The sequence below is a fragment of the Ceratotherium simum genome, chromosome 24, assembly GCF_057802395.1.
Source record: "Ceratotherium simum simum isolate JZ-2026a chromosome 24, ASM5780239v1, whole genome shotgun sequence".
NCBI lineage: Eukaryota > Metazoa > Chordata > Mammalia > Perissodactyla > Rhinocerotidae > Ceratotherium > Ceratotherium simum.
Window position 1 is genome coordinate 35548313 of NC_141923.1, and position 20090 is coordinate 35568402.

The 20090-nt window shown below is 47.8% G+C and overlaps 1 protein-coding gene across 2 annotated transcripts in view; it reads left to right on the forward strand.

Moving 5' to 3' along the window:
• Positions 1 to 15021, forward strand: part of TMEM229B (transmembrane protein 229B) — a 43203-nt gene extending 28182 nt beyond the window's left edge. For both annotated transcript variants that reach the window (XR_015556164.1, XR_015556165.1), the window contains 3 exons: positions 1906 to 5778; positions 8021 to 8122; positions 14460 to 15021. The gene's annotated coding sequence lies outside the window, so the exon portion shown is untranslated. The remainder of the gene's footprint in view (positions 1 to 1905; positions 5779 to 8020; positions 8123 to 14459) is intronic.
• Positions 15022 to 20090: the final 5069 nt, after the last annotated feature.

Consider the following 20090-nt stretch of genomic DNA (forward strand, 5'->3'; position numbering starts at 1 on the left):
ATCCCTCCCCTCCAGCCCCCTCCAACTCTCCAGGCTTTCTTCCAGAAATTGCACCCCCAAAAACTCCGCCCATGTGGTCCTTGTAGGGGCTGCTGTGTTTACCTATGATTCCGCCCCCAAGGCAAGTTGATTGGCTAAGAGGTTGGCACTACATTTAGGCTGCTCTGATCAATTCATTTTCTGGGATTTTTGGATTTGAGTGCCTCTCTGGTGACTGAAACTGCGAGATTTAAAACTCAGCAGCTATTTGCAGCTGTATTGATCAGGATAGAGTAGCCTGTGCTGCAGAAACGGATCCATCCTGAAATGTTAGTAACTTAATCCAATTAAGATTTATTTCCTTCTCATGCAAAGTTTGATGGGGTTGGGTACTTCTCCTGGAAAGCTCTTCTCCAAGTGGTGATTCAGGGATCCATGATCCTTCTGTCCTGCTGCTCCATCATCTTAAGGGTCTTTCACTTCTAGCTGCGAAGAAGGAGGTGAGGGAAATGGAGAGATGGGGGGAGGACATGGAGAAGGCCAGCCTGCTCTGAATGGCTTCTACCTGAAAGTGACCCATGTCACATCCACCCACATTCACCAGTCAGATTTCAACCTATAGCCTCACAACTAACTGCAGGGGAGGCTGGGATGTGTCATCTTTCTACGTGTTAAGGAAGAAAAGGAAAAGCAAAGATTGGTGAAAACTAGCAAACTAGCGATAGGAAACTTGCTGTAGCCATGTTTTTTGCCACTCACAGATAGCTGATCTGTAATGAGGGAAGCAGTCATAGGCAGAAGAGGTAAGACACAGGGAGAAAGTTCCTGATCAGACTGTTCCTGAAGCTCGCCCGCCTTCTCTGGGGCTTAGTTGTCTGTGAGATGCCACAGTGTCCCTCCACTACACTCCTCCTGTGCTGAGCTAATTTTGTATTACTTTTGGTCACTTACAGCCAAAGGAGATCTCTCTATCTAATACATTCTTTGTGTTAACATTATAATGCTATTAATGCATTCTAAATAATCACACTCTTTCTCTTTTTTTCATTTCACTTGAACTGTTATAAATTCAGATCTCCCCTTCTGGACTTCCTTGTTTAGTTCAAGGGTCAGCCAGATAGCAAATATTTTAGACTTTGTGGACCGCACGATCCCTGTGCATCTGGTCAACTCTGCTGCTGTCGTGTGAAAACAGCCGTAGAAAGCACACAAGCCAATGAATGCAGCTGTGTCCCCACAAAACCGAATTTTACAAAAACAGGCAGTAGGCCCACAGGCCATAGTTAGCCAACCCTGATCTAGTTGGTCTTTTTGGATCTGAGCTTGGAATTCTCATTTCTCCCCACCAAACATAATCTTGTTAGCTTTAATCCATCTTTCAAGTCAGCGGGCATATTTTCAAATCCTGCTTTTACCATCTAGCATAGCAGCTCTCCCTCCCTGCTCTGTGTCACGCGCACATTGAATGACTTCCACTGTCCTAATGGTTCGTGGGATGAGCAGGCCCTTGAAAACGTGGTAGGGGGTGACCTCGTGCTGCCCCTCCTGGGAAAGGACATGCTAGAAAGAAGCCAGGACTTCAAAGGGTGGGGTGCTTGACAGGACACCCTTCTAATGGTTCGGAGCACACCTCTGCTGATGTGGGAGCTAGCACCCTGTCTCTCTCTGTTTCTCTGATTTCGGTTTCATGGAGGGCATCTGGCTCAGGGGCGGGCAGGGCAGGAGTACTTTGGAGGCTGTTTGCTTCCCGGAAGAATTCCGTTACTCAACATTCAGTTATTCGGTATGATAAACTCCCATGTCCACTATTTTACTGTGTCCTCTAGCAATCTCTGGGGCACCCTCCCTGAGTTAGAGCTGTGGATTCTCACTCTTAGGGCTGGTGGACCTTAGCAATCACCAAGTCCTGTACCTCCTATTTTATAGGTGAGAAAACTGAAGCCCAAGATGGGAGCAACTTACCTAAAGCATGAAAGGCAGCTATGGAAGAGCCAGGCTGGAACCTGGGGTCCTGCTTCTTCTTGTCCACATCCTTCCAGAAGGACCTGCCTTCCAGCCCATGAAGCCCCAGGAGCTGTCCTCTCATACCAGTCCAGTGGCAGAGAGGACAGGGACTGGGGGAACTTGTGTATTTCAGGGCCTCCCAGCTTGCCATTAAAATGAACAGAAGATCTAGTTTTTTCTGGGAAGCCCTGTTTTTGTGGACTGTCTCTCATAGGCTTGGCTCCAAAGCCAAAAGAACTTTACATTAGCCATAAGCAAACTGTGAAGTGCATGAGCTGCTTTGTAAATTGCCTCCCTTAAACCAGGTTGATGATGTTTCCTTGCGAATTACCATTTCTCTATGAGCGTTTTTTTCCAACACCACATGTGTGTTGTTTTTCTACACCAATTCTCCAATTCTCTGTCACCAACTAGGTGTCCAACAATTTAATTCAATTCAATTCTGCCACTACCTGGAGTTAGCATCAGATCCCACAAGTTAAAGGACTCAGTCCCACAAGCCTGCCCCCACTTTAGCAAGTGGAGTCCCCAAGTGACCCTTACTTCTGCCTGACCAACTACAAATTCAGGGTTTCCACGACTCCCCCATCAAGTTCCAAAATTCACTGGAATGACTCACAGATCTCAGGAAAGTGCTCTATTTATGATTACCACTTTATTATAAAGATACAACTTAGGAACAGCCAAATGCCCTCCCAGGGCACATCACCTACCACCTCGCTGTGTTCACCAACCCAGAAGCTCTCTGAGTCTCGTTGTCCAAGAGTTTTCATAACTTAATCTCCAGTCCCCCTTCCTTCCCCAGAGGTTGGAGATGAGGCTGAAAATTCCCACTCTAATCATGTGTTTAGTCTTTCTGGTGATCAGTCCCCATTCTGAAGCTAAGGGTCCCACCCAGAGTCACTTCATTAGCATAAACTCAGATGTATTCAAAAGGGCTTGTTATGGGCCAGCCCTGTGGCCTAGTGGTTAAGTTCGCAGTGCTCTGCTTCGGCGGCCTGTGTTTGTGGGTTTGGATCCCAGGCGGGGACCTACACAACTTGTCGGCAGCCACGCTGTGTTGGCGACCCACATACAAAATAGAGGAAGATTGGCACGGATGTTAGCTCAGGGCGAATCTTTCTCAAGCAAAAAGAAGATTTGCAACAGATGTTATCTCAGGGCGAAACTTCCTCAGCAAAGAAAAAAAGCACTTGTTATGAATAGCAAAAGACACTCATCATTCAGGAAATTGCAAGAGTTTTAGGAGCTCTGTGCCAGGTACCAGGGACAGAGACCAAATATATATTTTTTGTTATACCATACTATACTATAAAGTTCCTAAATCAGCTAGGATGTTTACAGCTTAAAGCCCTAAAAACACACTCTGGACACCTTCTTTGTCACACTCATCATTAAGAGGCCACCCTCCTCCATGAAGGGCGAGGATTCTCATTTGGGGTAGAGGCTTCACTGGAACCACACCATCCTTGCACTCCCATTTCTGACCAGACAGGACTACCTGCCGCTCCCAGAACCTGGCCCTCCTCTCCTTCGCCTGTGCCACACCGTCTGCTTGGGATGCCCTTCTTTCCCTTCTTTTCCTGTCAAATTGCAGGTGAGTAAAAAGGTTTCAGGGCTCAGAATACTTTGTGGTGGTGGTAGGTCTTCTAAGACAGGTCTTCTTAATTTACATTTGTGTCTATTTTTTTTGACTGGAAGAAATCATTTTACACTCTCACAAAACAGAGTTGTAAATTTTGGCTCACAACTTGCAGACCTCACTTAATATAACTTCTGTTGGTTCTATCATATTTCTGATCATCGCCAACCATTTCTCCCCTATGGGAGGTTGGAACGACACACGCCGGCCCTCCCCTTGTCCCTGAGGCTACATTTGTGCTGAAAATCGTATCCATCCCTCCCAGCCCTGCTCAAGTGTTCCCTCCTCTGTGAGGCCTTCGTGGTTCGTCCAGGTAGAATTAAGATGGGTTTTTTTTTTTAATAATTTTATTTATTTATTTATTTTTCCCCCAAAGCCCCAGTAGATAGTTGTATGTCATAGCTGCACATCCTTCTAGTTGCTGTATGTGGGACGTGGGCTCAGCATGGCCGGAGAGGCGGTGCGTCGGTGCACGCCCGGGATCTGAACCCGGGCCGCCAGCAGCGGAGCACGCGCATTTAACCACTAAGCCACAGGGCTGGCCCTAAGATGGGTTTTCCCATAGCACTTCGTACTCTGTGCTCTAATAGCTTGTTTATGAGGCTGTTTGCCTAAGTAGGCTTCAAACATCTAGTTGTTTATCTTTGCCCTGAGCAGTATCTGACACATCACACAGGCTCACTGAATATTTAGTCCCTATCTATAGGAGAGAGGGGTCCACCCAATTAGACAAGAGCCAGGACAGGACACAGAGGAAAACTGGTGTAAAAGCAGGGAGGGGTGCTCATTGATGGTCATCCTCTTTCAAAGGAGAAGCTATTACTATCATATGCCTGGTTCTGTCTACTCTGCCTTCTGCGCTCTTAGACCCATCCCAGTTAGACACACACATAATTCTATTAGATACAACTCAAGATGACAGATCCAAAAATAACCTCTTATTCAAGGTCAGTGCAAGGCCATAGAAACGCTATCTTGGTCAACCCACTGAACCAATGGGTGGATATCAGCGCCCAGGTGAAAAGACTCCCCACCCTCAAGAACAGGGCACTGTGGAGCGTTAGCAGGGTCACATCGTGACTTGCATGGGTCTTAGACACTTGTGCTTTGGTGGGCCCATTCCTCTATAAAAATATATTAAAAATCATATTTTGTGACTACATCAGTATAAAGAGGAAAATAGCCCAGGCTTGACTCATTTTTATGTATTCATTATTATTATATTCATCTTCTTCTTCTGATTTTAAAAGAAATTAAAATTAGAACATTTTCATGGGCCCCTAAAAGTATTGTGGGCCTATATTAGTCTGAGTTCTCCAGAGAAATAGAACCAATAGGAGATTAAATATAGATATAGATATATAAATATATAAAGAGATTTATTATAAGGAATTGGCTCCTTCGGTATTAGAGGCTAAGAACTCCCACAATCTGCAGTTGGCAAGCCGAAGGCCCAGGAGAGCTGATGGTGTAGAAGTTCCAGCCTGAGTCCAGGATTGAAGGCAAGAGAAGATCAATGTCCCAGCTTGAATACAGTCGGGCAAAGAGAGCTCAAATTCTCCCTTACTCCACCTTTTTTGTTCTGTTTAGGCCTCCAACAGATTGGATGAGTCCCACACATACCGACGAGGGCAATCTGCTCCACTGGTCAATCTCATCCAGAAATACCCTCGCAGACACACCCAGAACCACGTTTAATCAAATATCTGGGTACCTCACGGCCCAGCCAAGCTGACACATAAAATTAACCATGGCAGGACCTTAGGTACTTTGTCTGCTGAGCCTACTGGAGAACTTGGCCCTGAGTGTTAGGAATAAATTATATATGGTCCTTTCCTTAGAGTTACCACTTTGTAAACGGGACCCACGGGAGAGATGATGGCTCTGCACACACAGTGGCTACCTGGGCTCACTGCCAGGGGTCTTGAGTTTGGGGGCTGGTGCCCAGGCATTTTAATCCCTAGTTGGAGGAATGGGAATGAGGAGGGCCGGGACCTTGGAGGACTGACTTCACCTGTTCTCTGTCTCAAATCATCTCTATCCCTGGCCAAATATCTGTGCCCTATGCTGAGCCCTGGAGATGAAGTTTGTCGAGCTGGACTTGGAAGAGCAGAGCTTCCTCTAGGCCAGAGGATCAGGAACTTGGACCCCAGGTTTGTTTGCTGGACCCACAGCAGCCGCCACAACTGGGATATTTCTTTTCAGTTTAATTTTTATTTTTATTTATTTATTTTTTGTGAGGAAGACCAGCCCTGAGCTAACATCTGCCAATCCTCCTCTTTTTTTGCTGAGGAAGACTGGCCCTGGGCTAACATCCGTGCCCGTCTTCTTCCACTCTATATGGGACGTCGCCACAGCATGGCTTGATAAGTGGTGCGTCTGCATGCCCAGGATCCAAACCGGCGAACCCCGGGCCGCCGCCGCGGAGCACGTGCACTTAACCGCCGCTCCACCATGCCGGCTCCCTCAGTTTAATTTTTTATTTTAAAAATGTCATCTAAATTTTGCATTCTACTCCATATTGTATTCATATTTATTTTCCCCACAATACTTGAGTAAGAGTTGATGCTCCATTTTTATCCTGTGGCTGCTTTATTCCTGGAACACGGGCCCTCTACTTGGAGAAAGGCGGGTTAGAGAGAAGGGCCCGCACTAGGACTCTCTGTCAGGGACTAGTGACACCACAACAGTTAAGATCAATATTCTGCCGTCTTTCCCTGCCTCCTCTTCCATCTGCCCGTTTGCCAGATGGAGACAGTAAGGCCTAGAGAAGGGGGTCCACGTATGCAGTGTTTCAAGGCAGGCGGTGAAATAGAATCAGGGCAGACTGGAGACCTGCTGGGTGTGTCTTCCATACCCTAGGCGTGATCTGGGAGTGGGTGAGGTGAGAGAGCAGAGATGTTACAGCTCAGACTTTCAGTGCAAATCCCGCCCGCCTGTATACTCTCACCACAGACCACAGTCCATGCACCTAAGGCCCATTTCATGCAACTTTACATTCATATCAAGGAGGTTCGATCTTTGAGAAAATAAACATTGAGTCAGCTTCAAACAAGTCATACCTCCTGCTGTTTATTTTTAGTTCTTGGGATATGTGCAGATCATCACCAACACAAGAAAGAAAATGCAGATGCTTCCCATAATTACCCAGCTAATAACTCATGGCTGAAAGGCTGCTGGGGACAGTGTGCTCTGGTGACCTTTGCTGGGGAGGTAGCTCTGTCTCTGAGGAATAAGTGACATGGGTTGGATGCGGAGTGGACTAGACACTCTGGGCTGGTGCCTCCTGAGAGAAGGCTTGAGTCAGGGCGGACTGAGTCAAAGAATGGATCCTCAGGGGCCTCTCAGAATGAGAAGTGTGCGTGCGTGTGTCTGTGTGTGGTATGTATGTGTGGTGTGTTATGTGTGGGGGGGTGTGTATGTGTATGTGTCATATATGCTGTGTGGTACGTGTCTGTGTATTATGTGAGTCTGTGTGGTGTGGTGTGTGTGTGTGTACACATGTGTAATATGTATGCATGGTGTGTGTGTGGCGTGTATGTGTAGTATGTTATACGTGTGTGTGGTGTGTATGTGTGGTGCATATGTGTAGTACGTTATACGTGTGTGTGGTGTGTCTGTGTGGTGTGTGTGTGTTATGTATGTGTGCTGTGTATGTTATGTGGTATGTGTGCTATGTGTGTCTATGTGGTGTGGTGTGGTGTGTGTGTGCATGTGTAGTATGTATTCATGGTGTGTTACATGTGTGTGATGTGTTGTGTGTGTGGTGTGTATGTGTAGTGTGGGGTGTGTGTGTGTGTGTGTGTGTTGGAGCAGACAGGGTGGGGAATGAGGAAGACTGGGGAAGCCTACTCATGGGTTTTGAAGCAGAGAGGGGAGACTCTGGTCGTGATAGGGTCTATTTCCAGGGGTTTAATGGCATCCAGTGTTTTTTTTTCCTACCCAGAATCTATTTCTCCTTTTTCTGTTGAAATTCTTCTTGAATTTCCCTTTTGCATAAGCCAGTTTGAGTTTGGTTTCAATCACTGGCAAGTGAAAGAGCCCTAAACAACCAATGGGAGAGTCCAGTGACAAGAGCATTAGACTGAAATCAGGGGACCTAGATCCCACACTGGCTCTGTCACAAACCAGGCTTGTGGCCTTGGGCAAGTCACTTCTCCTTCTGCACTTCATTTCCCCTTTTGTAAAAAGATGAGTGGTTTTCAGAATTTGGATTTCATGGGCCAGTTTAAATCATCATAAATAACCACATCACTGACAAGTATCACCAACACTTTATAAAGGAAAGAATATTTTAACACCAAAAGTGTAAAGGACAAAATTGAAAAATGGAGTAAATTTATATTTAAGAAAAATCCACTAGGTTCTTTGTACTTTTTCCCCATCTTGCCCTAGACTGGAGAAAACATCCTTGTAGACTGGTACTGCTCTGAGGCCTGAAGTTTGGTGACTATGGAACTTCATGTACTCCCGGGACTGTCTTCAAGCTCTAATGTGGTAGGATTAATCTTTCAGCTCTGCACCTTCCTCCAAAATTGTCAGTCCGTGGATTGTAGTAGCCCAGCCCTTAGCCGTCCTTTCCACCTTCTGCAGCTGAGAGAATGGAAGTGCAGTAGTAAAGAGACATTTCCCCCTAAAAGACACATACTGATGAAAACCTACTGCTATTACTGCTGCCACTACTGCTACTGCTGCTACTGCTGCTGCGGCTGCTACTGCTACTGCTGCTGCTACTGTTACTACTGCTGCTACTGCTACTGCTACTGCTACTGCTACTGCTACTGCTGCTGCTACTGTTACTACTACTGTTACTGCTACTGCTACTGCTGCTGCTACTGTTACTACTACTGTTACTGCTACTGCTACTGCTGCTGCTACTGTTACTACTGCTGCTACTGCTACTGCTACTGCTGCTGCTACTGTTACTACTGCTGCTACTGCTACTGCTACTGCTGCTGCTACTGTTACTACTGCTGCCACCGCCACCGCTGCTGCCACCGTTACCACCGCTGCCACTGCCACCGCCACCGCTGCTGCCACCGTTACCACCGCTGCCACCTGCCACCGCCACCGCCACCGCCACCGCCGCTGCCACCGTTACCACCACTGCCACCGCCACCGCTGCCGCCACCGTTACCACCACCGTTACCGCCACCGCCACCGCCGCTGCCACCGTTACCACCACCGTTACCGCCACCGCCACCGCCGCTGCCACCGTTACCACCACCGTTACCGCCACCGCCACCGCCACCGCCGCCGCCACCGTTACCACCACCGTTACCGCCACCGCCACCGCCACCGCTGCTGCCACCGTTACCGCTACCGCCACCGCTGCCGCCACCGTTACCACCGCCGTTACTGCCACCGCCACCGCTGCTGCCACCGTTACCACCGCCGCCACCGCCACCGCCACCGCTGCTGCCACCGTTACCACCGCTGTTACTGCCACCGCCACCGCCGCTGCCACCGTTACCACCGCTGCCACTGCTACCGCCACCGCTGCTGCTACTGTTACTACTGCTGCTACTGCTACTGCTACTGCTGCTGCTACTGTTACTACTGCTGCTACTGCTACTGCTACTGCTGCTGCTACTGTTACTACTACTGTTACTGCTACTGCTACTGCTACTGCTACTGCTGCTGTTACTACTGCTACTGCTTCTGCTACTGCTACACTGCTGCTGCCGGTACTACTGCTATTGCTACTGCCACTGCTACTAAAATACGAACAAGAGCCCATTCACTATTCTAAACACTTTACATGTTTAGTATTTGAAAAGCCAACTCACAGGCCAATGGCCACAGCAGGACAGAGTGACTCAGGGCCTTGGGTGTTTGTTATGTTGTATTTTGTTCTATAGATTGTTTAAAAAATTCATCAGGGTCATGCACTGAGGCACAGAAACAAAATAATGAAGTCACAAAATAATTTTCAGTTGACCTTAGACTTTCCTAACTTTGCAGAGGTCAGACGCAAATGTATGTGTGTGTCTAAGGCTTGGGGATGTAGATCAAGGCTCACTGTCCCCGATCCTATAATTTCCTACCTGCTTTAGGAACTGGTGTCTGTCGCCTGTCCCCTTATGGATGGTCTTCTTAAGTATCGAACAACACAATGGCACTAGCTACCACTTATCTGGACGCTCTGGGTGTGAGGCACTTGGCCTCCATAATCTCACTTTTTCCTCACAAGAGTCTCGTAGGAAAGGTGTTTATTATTTCTCTTTCACAGGTGACCTAACTGCAGCTTAGAGAGGTGACCTGCCCAAGGTCACACAGCTGGCTGGGATTTAACTGAGGTCTTTCTGACTCTAAAGCCCCTACTTTTAACCTCATGAAGAAAGGAGGGATTGTGTCCCATTTTGCAGTCAGAAATACAAAATTCTCAGAGAAGGGAAGTAATGGGCCCAGACCAGGAAGAAGCTGAAACCAGGATCAGGCCCCAATCTCCGCGCTTTCCAGGCTCCTGTCCCAACCCATGAGCACCCACCTTCTCGATGCTGACCCAGGAGAGGGCACTGGACAAGCAAGGCATTTTCGGAAAAGGAGAGAGGCTCAACGAGAGATGAGGGATGGGACAAGATATCTTGGGGCCAGATCATTCTGTCCTGGGAGCTGTTGCCAAGATGACTCAAAGTGGCCTTGGTGAGATGTTTGGGCTGGGAAAGAGAGTACTAAACGGGGAGGCCTTGGTCCCTGGGAGCAGAAGGCCCCACGTGGCAAACTGGCTCCTTGGTATTATCTCTCAGCCCTGACCCTTGATTCACTGGGCTCAACCCAGTTTTCTCAGCCTATAAAACAGAGTTAAGAGGCCTCACTCAAGAGGCTGGGAAGGAACATGTGATAATGATTTCCTTGACTTTGGAGTCAGGACAAGCCTTATCCTCGTCCTGTCCCCAACTCCTTGTCCCCCTGGCTCCCACCCATCAGTCTTCCCCCGCTTGGTAAATGAGTACCAAGCACCACCCATCATCTTGCTGCTCAAGCTGGAAGTCTGAGATTCAGCCTCAATTCCTCCCCTTCCCTCCCTCCAGCCCATCAGCAAGCCCTCTAGGCCCAACCTCCCAAACATGTCTCAAATCCCCCACCTCTCTCTGCACTCCACCAGTGAGTCCAAGTCTCACCTGGACACTGCAGGGGCTCCTAAATGCTCTCCTTTCTCCCAGGCCTGCTCCTAAAGCCTATTCCCAGACCTACAGCCACGGTGATGCTTGAACATTGAAATCTGATCATGTCACTTGCTTAAAACCCTTCAATGATTTCCCATTACATTCAGATGAAAATCAAAATCCCTAAACTTAGTCTGACTAGCCTGGCCCCTGCCCACCTTTCCAACCATCTCAGGTCACAGGTCTTACCCTCACTCGTTGAACCCCAACCCTAATGAACTTGCAGTTCCTAGAACACACCAAGCTCTTTTCCTCCACAGGGTCTGTGCCCCTTCTGGCCCTCAGCCTAATGCTGTTCCCTGTCAACAGCTTCCTGTCACCCAGGCTCAGCCCTGAGAGGCCTTCCCTGACCATCTTATCTGAAGCAGAATTCCACTTATTTTCAATCACAGCACCTATTAATTCCCTTCTGAGCACTCATTACAATATAAATGTCATTCCGTGACTTTGCTTACTTGTTTATTTGCTGCCTCCTCCACTGGAGTGTAATTTCCGTGAGGGCCAGGTCATGTCTGTCTATCCACGGTTGTAGCTTCCTACCACAGCATTTGACACATAGTAGGCACTCAGGAAATACTTTTGGATGAAAGATGAAAGGTCCATTCTGTAAGTCACAATAGGATCCCAGGGGTCTGCCCAGTGTCTCTCCTCACCCCTCCTGCTTCTGCTCCTCTGCTCTCTTCCTCCTGAGGGGGAAACACTGCACAGAAGGCTGGAAAAGCCTCTCTCTGGGCTGAATCTGCTCTCTGGGCTGGTTTCTGACCCTGTGGGAAGGACTTGCAAAAGGGCTGAAGGCGGCAGTGAGACTATGGGGTGCCAGATGGAGGCCAGGAGCAGAATGACAACTCCCAAATGGCCACTCTGGTGTCCTGATAGAACACTTTCTCCAGCCTGGTCTCTCTTATGGAAAAGGGGCCCCTTCCACTGGGCCACGCAAGGCTGCCAAAGACTGTGTACCCCCTAGAGGGAGAAGCTGTGAGACAGCCAGGAAGGGGTGCGGTCTGGTATTTCAGGGCCAGGGAATAGATGTGCTAGTTGGAAAGGAGGAGTTTATACTCTCCCTCAGGGCTGCAGAGCAACAAGGATGAAATCTTGGGTATGTTGCTGGGCAAGGCCTGGCTCCCCCAATATCTCCCAGCTACTTCATGGTAGAGAGTGGACTCTCCCCTCCCACACAGGCACCTACTGATCTGGCATCCTGGGCATTTGCCCAGTGTTCTTAGGGGAGGTTGGCCAACCTTGACTGGACAGTAGTATCTTATAACATCCACAGATCCTGGCAAGGAGCCCCAAGGCTCCGGGCAAGAATGGATCTGTAGGTTCCAGGAAAGAGGCTTCTGTGGGAAGCAGAGCTATGGTGGCATTTCTGGGCCTCAGGGATCAGCCTGCAGGGAAATAAGCCCTCTGGGAGCCAGAGAAGCTCAGAACTGCATTAGTAACATACTCCATCAGAGGAGGAGTAACATACTCCTCCTCATCCTGAAAAGGAAATACTCAACAGTCTTCAGCATGCTGCCGGCTAAGCAGTCCCTGACATCCCCCATTCAGTGCAAAAATGTGTGGTCAGTAAAATGTCCTGACGAGAGGATGACATCCCACACAGCGGTGCCAACACTAGACGTGGCCAAGGATGTAATGGGGTGATGCTTAATGGGGTGCCAGGCCTTGGATCGAATCCAAGGCAGAAATGATCTTTATCACCGGGGATAGGGGTCCAAGGGAGAAAAAGGGCAGGGAGTGACATCCAGGCAGGTATGACCTGAGGCAGGAATCCTGGAATTTCTTTGTAGGTGTTCTGTAACTCTCAAGTGACCTTCCTGGGAGTTTGACCAAAAAAATGAAAACTTGTGTGACCATGATGAATTTCTTAAACAATCTATAGAACAAAATACTATGTAACAAACACCCGAGGACTTTGGTTACTCTATCCCATTGTGGCCACTGGACTGTGGGCATCCCGTACCCGGGGTGTTTGCTGCCTGTGAGCTTTGGGGTTCTCTGCAGTCATCATTGTTCCCTCTTCATTTCTGTGCCTGCACAGGGTCTGTCACTCGAGATGCAATGTAGTCCTCCAACGCTCCCATGGTCTGCAGTTTGCTTACGGTTTAGCGGCTCTCAAATTTCAGTGCAGTTATGAGTCATCTGGCCTGCTGGATAAAATGAATATTCCCAGGCCCCCTTCAGAGATTCCACGTACTAGGTCTGAAATGTGGCATGAGAATCTGCATTTCTACAAGTATCCCAGGTAGTTCTGTCATAGAGGGTCCAAAGACCCCACTTTGAGAAACACTGACTTAGAAATTATTGTGCAAGTAGTTGCTTTCTAATTTTTTTCTATTTAAATAATACTGCAATGAAGACTGTAGAAATGATTTTTTTTTTTTTTACATTATTTTCTTTAGACATTGCCTTAGGAGTAGGATTGTGGAATCAAAGGATAGGAATTGTTTTGTAGTTTTTGCTAAATCAGTCTCCAGGGAATTTGAATAATTGAACATGAAGTTTTAGCATTTAAATTGATTTTTATAACAATATAAAGGTTGTTCAAATTGCAAGTTCAAGATTTGCAGTGGGGCCGCTCATTTTCCTATGTAAAGCTTTGTGTACATATCGTCTGCTCATTTCTTTTGACAACTTATCAAAAAATGAGCAGGATACTGGCCTTTTATAGTTATATCAATTCCTTAGCTATTTTGGATAGAAAGCTTTATTTGCCACATATATTTCTTCCCCTTCTGTGGCTTTCATTTTTTTGTTTGCTTTATTACATTCTGTGGCACAAAAGGCTTTTAAAAACACATTTAGATCCATCCATCCTGTCCCTGATATCTATTTTGTCAATAATCAAAATGTTTTCTCCTCGTCACAGTTGAAACACTTTGGCTTTTCCATTTCCTTCTCTGGCTTTTTATGATCCGTTTGAAATGTATTGTAGTATAGAAAATATGGCTATAAGCTAATTCTAATCCATGCTGATGTCCCACCCTTTAGATGATATTTATTAAATACTGACTCTTTCTTATAGCATTGTGTTGCTGCATATTCATCTTACATCAAGTCCTTAAACAACTTCAATTTGTTTCTGTAGAGTCTATTCTATTCTCCTGGCCAATTTTTCTTGTCTTAACTCTGATAAAATATAGTGATGGCTGTCTGGTTGTTTTAAATTCCCCAAAAACATTTTTGGCATTTTGTCCATTCATACTCCCGATGAGTTTTACTATTTATTTGTTAAACCCTGTGATGCATCTCACTGTGTCTTTAATTTAGATTCTGTTGTAATCTTAACTCTACATTTCACAGTCAGGATCAGGGTGTAGCTCTTCATTCATTCATGTTTTCCTTTACTCATTTTTCTTTGAAAAAATATCACTTATTCCAAGTTAAATTAATTCCCAACTATTTACTTTTCAGGGGGGAATCATTCTTGTGAATAAGCCAGCTCCTCCCCTCCCTTCTTCCTCCCCTCTGTCCCACTCTTACTCTCATGCTCACTAAAATACAAGTATTTTGACCCAAAAGACATGCAGACAAAATGATACACACACAGACACACCCCACAGGCCCAGCATATGTTGTTTCCTGGCTTCAGCCCGCAGCAGGCTGTGAGCTGCTCTGAGGACACCTCCATTTGTCTTACTCCCTTTTCCTTTCCCTCCCTGTAGGATGGGCAGAATCGCCCTGACACCACCTTCCTGGGTTAAGGAAGACTCAGAGTATTCTAGAAGTGCCATCCTTATTTACTGAACAAAACAGGAAGATATAATGTACTAAGTTGAATAAGAATCCCCTCAAAACTCATGTCCACAGAGAACCTCAGACTGCGACTTTTTTTGGAAATAGGGTCTTTGCAGATGTAATTAGTTAGAATGAGGTCATGCCTGGATTAGAGAGGGCCCTAAATCCAAAGACTGGTGTCTTTATAAAAGAGAAAACAGAGACATAGACACACACACACACAAACACAGACAGACACACACACACACACACACACACACACAAACACAGAGAAAGAACAGAACGCCATGTGACAACAGAGGCAGAGACTGGAGTGATGCATCTACAGACCAAGGACCACAAAAGATTGCCGGCAGCCAACAGAAGCTGGGAGAGAGGCCTGGAACAGATTCTCCCTCAAAGCCTCCAGAAGGAACCAACCTTGCCAATACCTTGATTTCAGACTTCTGGCCTCCAGAACTGTGAGAAAATAAATTTCTGTGGATTTGAGCCACCTAGTGTGTGGTATTGTGTTATGGCAGCCCTGGGAAACTAGTCCACACAGAGTCCTTGGTCTCGCCTGAAAGCAACCCTAATGCTGACTTTTAATTGTAGGATTATCTAAAACACAGAGGAGAAGTGTCCTTGTAAACCTGCCCCAAAGCAGAGAATGAACAGTCCACTCTGGAATGTAAATACTCAAGAAATGATGAGATTTTTCCTGTTTCCTGACCAACCACAAGTCTCTCTGTAGAAGGCGAACTATTTATGGCATATTTCAAGTTCTAAGAACCCAGGACTCTTTCGCCAAGGGAGGCAATGTGGCATAATTCAAAGGGCTCAGACCACCAGGGTCTAAATCTTGGCTCTGCCATTTACTAGAAGCCTGACTCTGAGCAGGTCACTTAACCTCTTTGAGCTGGACTCCCAATCTGTAAAAGGAGACAATAAAAATTTATGCCTAACGTATTTTAGGGAGTTGTTGCTGGGACAACTCCTCATGAGATAATTGATGGGAAATCATTGTTTAAACTGTAAAGCACTGGGCAGATGTTACCAATCAACCGTGGTTGCCTGTGGGGCGGGAGGGACACGGCGAACGGGTGGGAGGGACACTTCTCACTGTACCCTTTCTTGTCTCGTGTATATATTGAAAAGAACATGTTAAAAAAAAAAACATTTTAATGTGCAATGAAAGGGGAAAAGTAAATGAAACTGTGTGCGCGAGTTCCAATGTCACCCAAAGATGACATCTAGAGTGTGGGCACTGATAGCCCTCGAGTGGGAACCTCTGTCTCTCGCTGAGCTTCTGGTGTGGGAGCTTCTGGGGCACGATGCAGCTCACACCTCCTGAATCATTTTTTCCTTGAACCCAGAGTTTGGAATCTAGAATTGGGTGTCCAGCCCTGCCATGGATTTCACATTGATTTATCTTTCTGAAATCTAGAGAGAATAGTGACCCTCTTGCTAAGTGGTTGGGGCAACTTATAGGATTGTGTGCAGAGACAAAGGCATATTTTCCCAGAGCATTTTAGGGTCTTTTGCTCATCCCGAAGGCATAGCAAGAAGTGACTACTTTGATCGGAGTCCCCAAGGGATCAGAATGGGAAGCTGAACCTTGCGGTCTACCTAATGAAGTTCTCTGCCCCACGCCCTGCCAAGTGATGAGCAGGCCCTCCAAGGTCCTGAAGTCTCATCTGGGTCCTTCCCCCGTTGATTCTATGTCCCGGGGCCACATCTGACAGCCCACTCACTGCCAAGACTCCACTCCTTCAGTGTCACCACTGGCCTCCTCCAGAGCTCTATCGCCTTGATACTGTCAACACTAGCTTGTCAACACGACACTCCACTCAGGTCGTCTCTCTGCCGGTAGAGAAAGGCCCCCGTTCTTCCTTCTTTGGGGTGGAGGGCTTGTAGCAAAGCCACTTGAGCTCTCAATGGGAAGGCTCTTTCAGCTTTGCCATACAACTCTCTCCTTCAGAGCACTCAGACATTCCAGGCACCAGGCACAAGGCCAGCGCAGGCTTTCACCAGAACCAGAGCCACTCTGTTTTTGAGTCAGAGCCACCAGGCCAGATTCCTCCCTCTCTTAAAGCAGCTTTTCTCCCTGTGCCCTGATGTTATTCCCCATAACCTACCTTCCCAGTCCCGACTGTATATAGATGAACCCAAAGTGTACACAGGATTCAGGTTCCATCCCAGGTGGGCCCTGGGTCTATGTCATCCAAGGTGTATGGTTTTGTCGAGCGTAGGAGGGGACTAGAATGTACGGCTGTGGCCTGCCCCCAGGTGCTGATGTATCTGAGCCTCAGCTCCAACCAAGAGACAACTAGGCTCGCTCTCTTCCTGCGAGAGTTGTATAAGGATGCTTGTGATTCCCTTATTCACCATAATAGTTCAGAGCAGCAACTTCGGAGTCAGAGACAAACCTCAGTGCAATCCCCGTTCTATCAGTTTACAGGCCACGTGAGCTTGGGCAGGTTACTCAATCTCTTGGAATCTCAGTTTCTTCATTTGTAAAATGAAGGTGGGACAGAGTCAGATTAGAGGGATGTGGAAACAATTAAGTGAGATAACGCATATAAAGGGCTTAGTGTTGGTAGCTGGTGCGTAGCAAGCACCTAATAAACCTAAGATGTTGTTGTTGTTAACAGAACGATCTAGTTTCTAAGTCATGGCTTCAGCCCAGTTGAGCTTTGTCAACTTGAGCAAGTTATTTCACCTCTGCAGGCTCTTGTTTTATATAAAATGAGAGGATGGGTCTTCAGCCTTAATATTCCTTCCTACTCTATGACCCTACGATCACTTTGACCCTAATGGGATAATTCCATTCACCATGGGGACAAACAAGACGATCGGCTGAGGTGGCTCTCTACATGGTAAGATAAGAGAGGCTGCCAAAAGTCCCCCTGGCTTCTCCAAACCAAAGCCTGTCTGTCCCCAGCCAACTCTGAGGCCTAGACCCCAGGGCAGCAGTGGGGAGGGGCCGAAGGAGCTCGTCTGCTGGAGCAGCCTGGTAGATAACTAATATTAAAGGAAGGAAGGCCAGGCCCCCTCAGGAATCCCTGAGGTCTGAAGGAAGGGGCAGCACTGAGTAGGGCAAGACTCTGCCTGAGACTGAGGTTACGAGGAGAGCTGAAAATGCAGTTTCCCGAGCTCTCTGAAGAGGTGTTGTGTGTCCTGGTTAAAAACCTGGCTGCAGAGCCAGACTGCCTGGGTTTGAATCTTGGCGCTTCCACTTACCAGCTGTGTGACCTTGGTCAAAGTACTTAACCTCTCTGGGCCTCAAATTCCTCATTGGTATAACAGGGGTAATAAGGATAGTTCCCCCTACTGGGTTGTTGTGAACACTGAACGTATGTGAGTACTGAGAAAAGTGCCAGGCATATGATAGGTGCTATATAAGTGCTGCCTGTGAATATTTTCATGATATTGGGGAGCAAGATATCATTTTGGTCTTGGTACACTGAGGGCACCTTTGTATGGGGGTATAGTGGGGGGGCGTCCCCTCTAATTTTGCGGTAGAAACAGTCAGAAGCATCAAGCCGACTGTGGAGGTCTGGGGCGTGGGTGGATCTCCTGTAAGACACCCTCTGGGGAGTCTCAGACATGTATGTAAGAGACTTTTTGGTGGTCCCATAACAGTAGCAGAATATGCCAGAAAAAGTGTCTTACAGTTACTATGACCTCTCCATGCAGGGGCCTGAGGAAACTGAAGTTACACCATCATCATTAGGGATCAAAGCCCCTCAAGTAGGAGCATCTCTGGAAGGGCTAAACAGTCAATTCTCATCTGCTGTTCAGCGTAAACGAGCTTCTCAGATTAGCCAAGATTTCAGTAGAACTCGAGGGAATAAGAACGGAAACTGGATGGGGCAGGTGGTCCCAGCAGGAGCGCCCTGTGGGGGAGCAGGTGGGTGGGGCCCTGGGAGACAGGCAGAGAGCTCTGTCTGAGTGTGTTTGGGGCGTAGAGTGCAGATTCAGAGAGCAGGAGGGAAGTACGCCACACAGGAGGCCCGCTTCAACTGCGCCTCAGAGCCTCCGGGTCCGCGGTCGGCGGATCTGCCACGGGCGGAGCCCCTCTTGCCCTCCTCCCCTTGGTAGAGCAAGGTGGACCTTACCGGCCCGGGACCATCTCAACCGTATGGGCTTGACTGCCCCCTAGTGGCCACTGGGGAGAAGTTCTTCTCTTAAAATGGGTGGCGACAACATGAAGATTTTCTAGTAGCCTTTGGATAGTGCTTTGCAGTTATAAGGCACTGTCACAAATATTAGACTGTAGCTTTTCTGCTTGAGTATGCCCCCACCTGCCACAGACTTCAGCCACCTTGAGCGTACCCCGCCCCCCTCCAGCCACCTCCAACACGCTGCCTTTCAGATTCCCTTGACTCCTCTAATTTCTCCTAATGGGTGGAGGCAAGGGTCCTGGGGCCTGGAGAAGCCTGAGGAGGACTGGGTGAATTATGATTCCTGCAGGGCCTTGGGGCCTTGCTCCAGCCAGAGGACTAGAGAGTGCAGCTGGAAAATGACAGCCCCCTGCACTCAGCTTGCCTACGCTCTCCCCTGCACTCAGCTTGCCTACGCTCTCCCCTCTTCAACAGTGGTCCTGGCTCCCTGGACACACCTCAGGCCTAGAACTGCTCTGAGCTGCTTTTGCTTCCCAGTCAAGCCTCAGGAATCTTCAGATTTTCAGTTCCTCTTAAAACCGGACACACTAAGCCCCTAAATCAGCACACAGTCTGTCCTCTCTCTGCTGCTGCTGAAGGTAATCACACTTGGCCGTTTGAGAGGATGACCAACCGTCCCTATAGTGAAGAAGGCAGCAGATAATGAAACCTCCAACACGGCAAGTCACAGAGGTTCCATACTTTCAAAGGTCTCGAGCCATGGTCCTTGGTCTTTGGTTCCTAACTCTGCTGAGATCATTGAAAACCCCAAGGGTGAGGCTCAAATCCTCTTCCCTCCTCAGTAGCTCAGCGGAGATGCTGTCAGACCCAACAATATTCCCTCTTGTGTGGAGAATGACCTAGAGACTGTTGCTTTGATTATCTTTCCACAGGAAAAGGTAATCTGAGTCATACTGAATATTTTAAATGTTTGATGTTGAGTGTGTTTTGGTTTTTGATGTGTTATTTTGAGAAACCACTTAGAGATGTTTTGTTTTGGGCAAAATGGTTTCATTTCCAGTATTGGAAAGTTCAACTTTGTTTCCCCGGCAAGACAAAGCAGTTGAGCCGTTTGGGATGATGGCCTTCCCCTCAAAAGACTTGAGAAGCATTAAGGCAATGAAAGAGGAGGCTGTAATGGAGGGGAGCTGGCCTGCTCTGAGGGACAAGAGCTGAGTAGGACCACAGGGGACCCGACTTCCAAGCACAAAGTGGGATCACAGCAGTGGGCACATCTTTTCTGATCCGATGGTGCCCTGAAAGCCAGCCGGACCCTGTCAGCTTTACCCACCACAGAAGCCTCAGCAGGGACTCTGCTCAGGCAGATCAGGACCCAAGACTAGGGAGAAGGCCAGATGCTGAGAATGGACATGGGAGGGAAGACGGGGGTGGGGCAGGGGATTGGTTTCACTT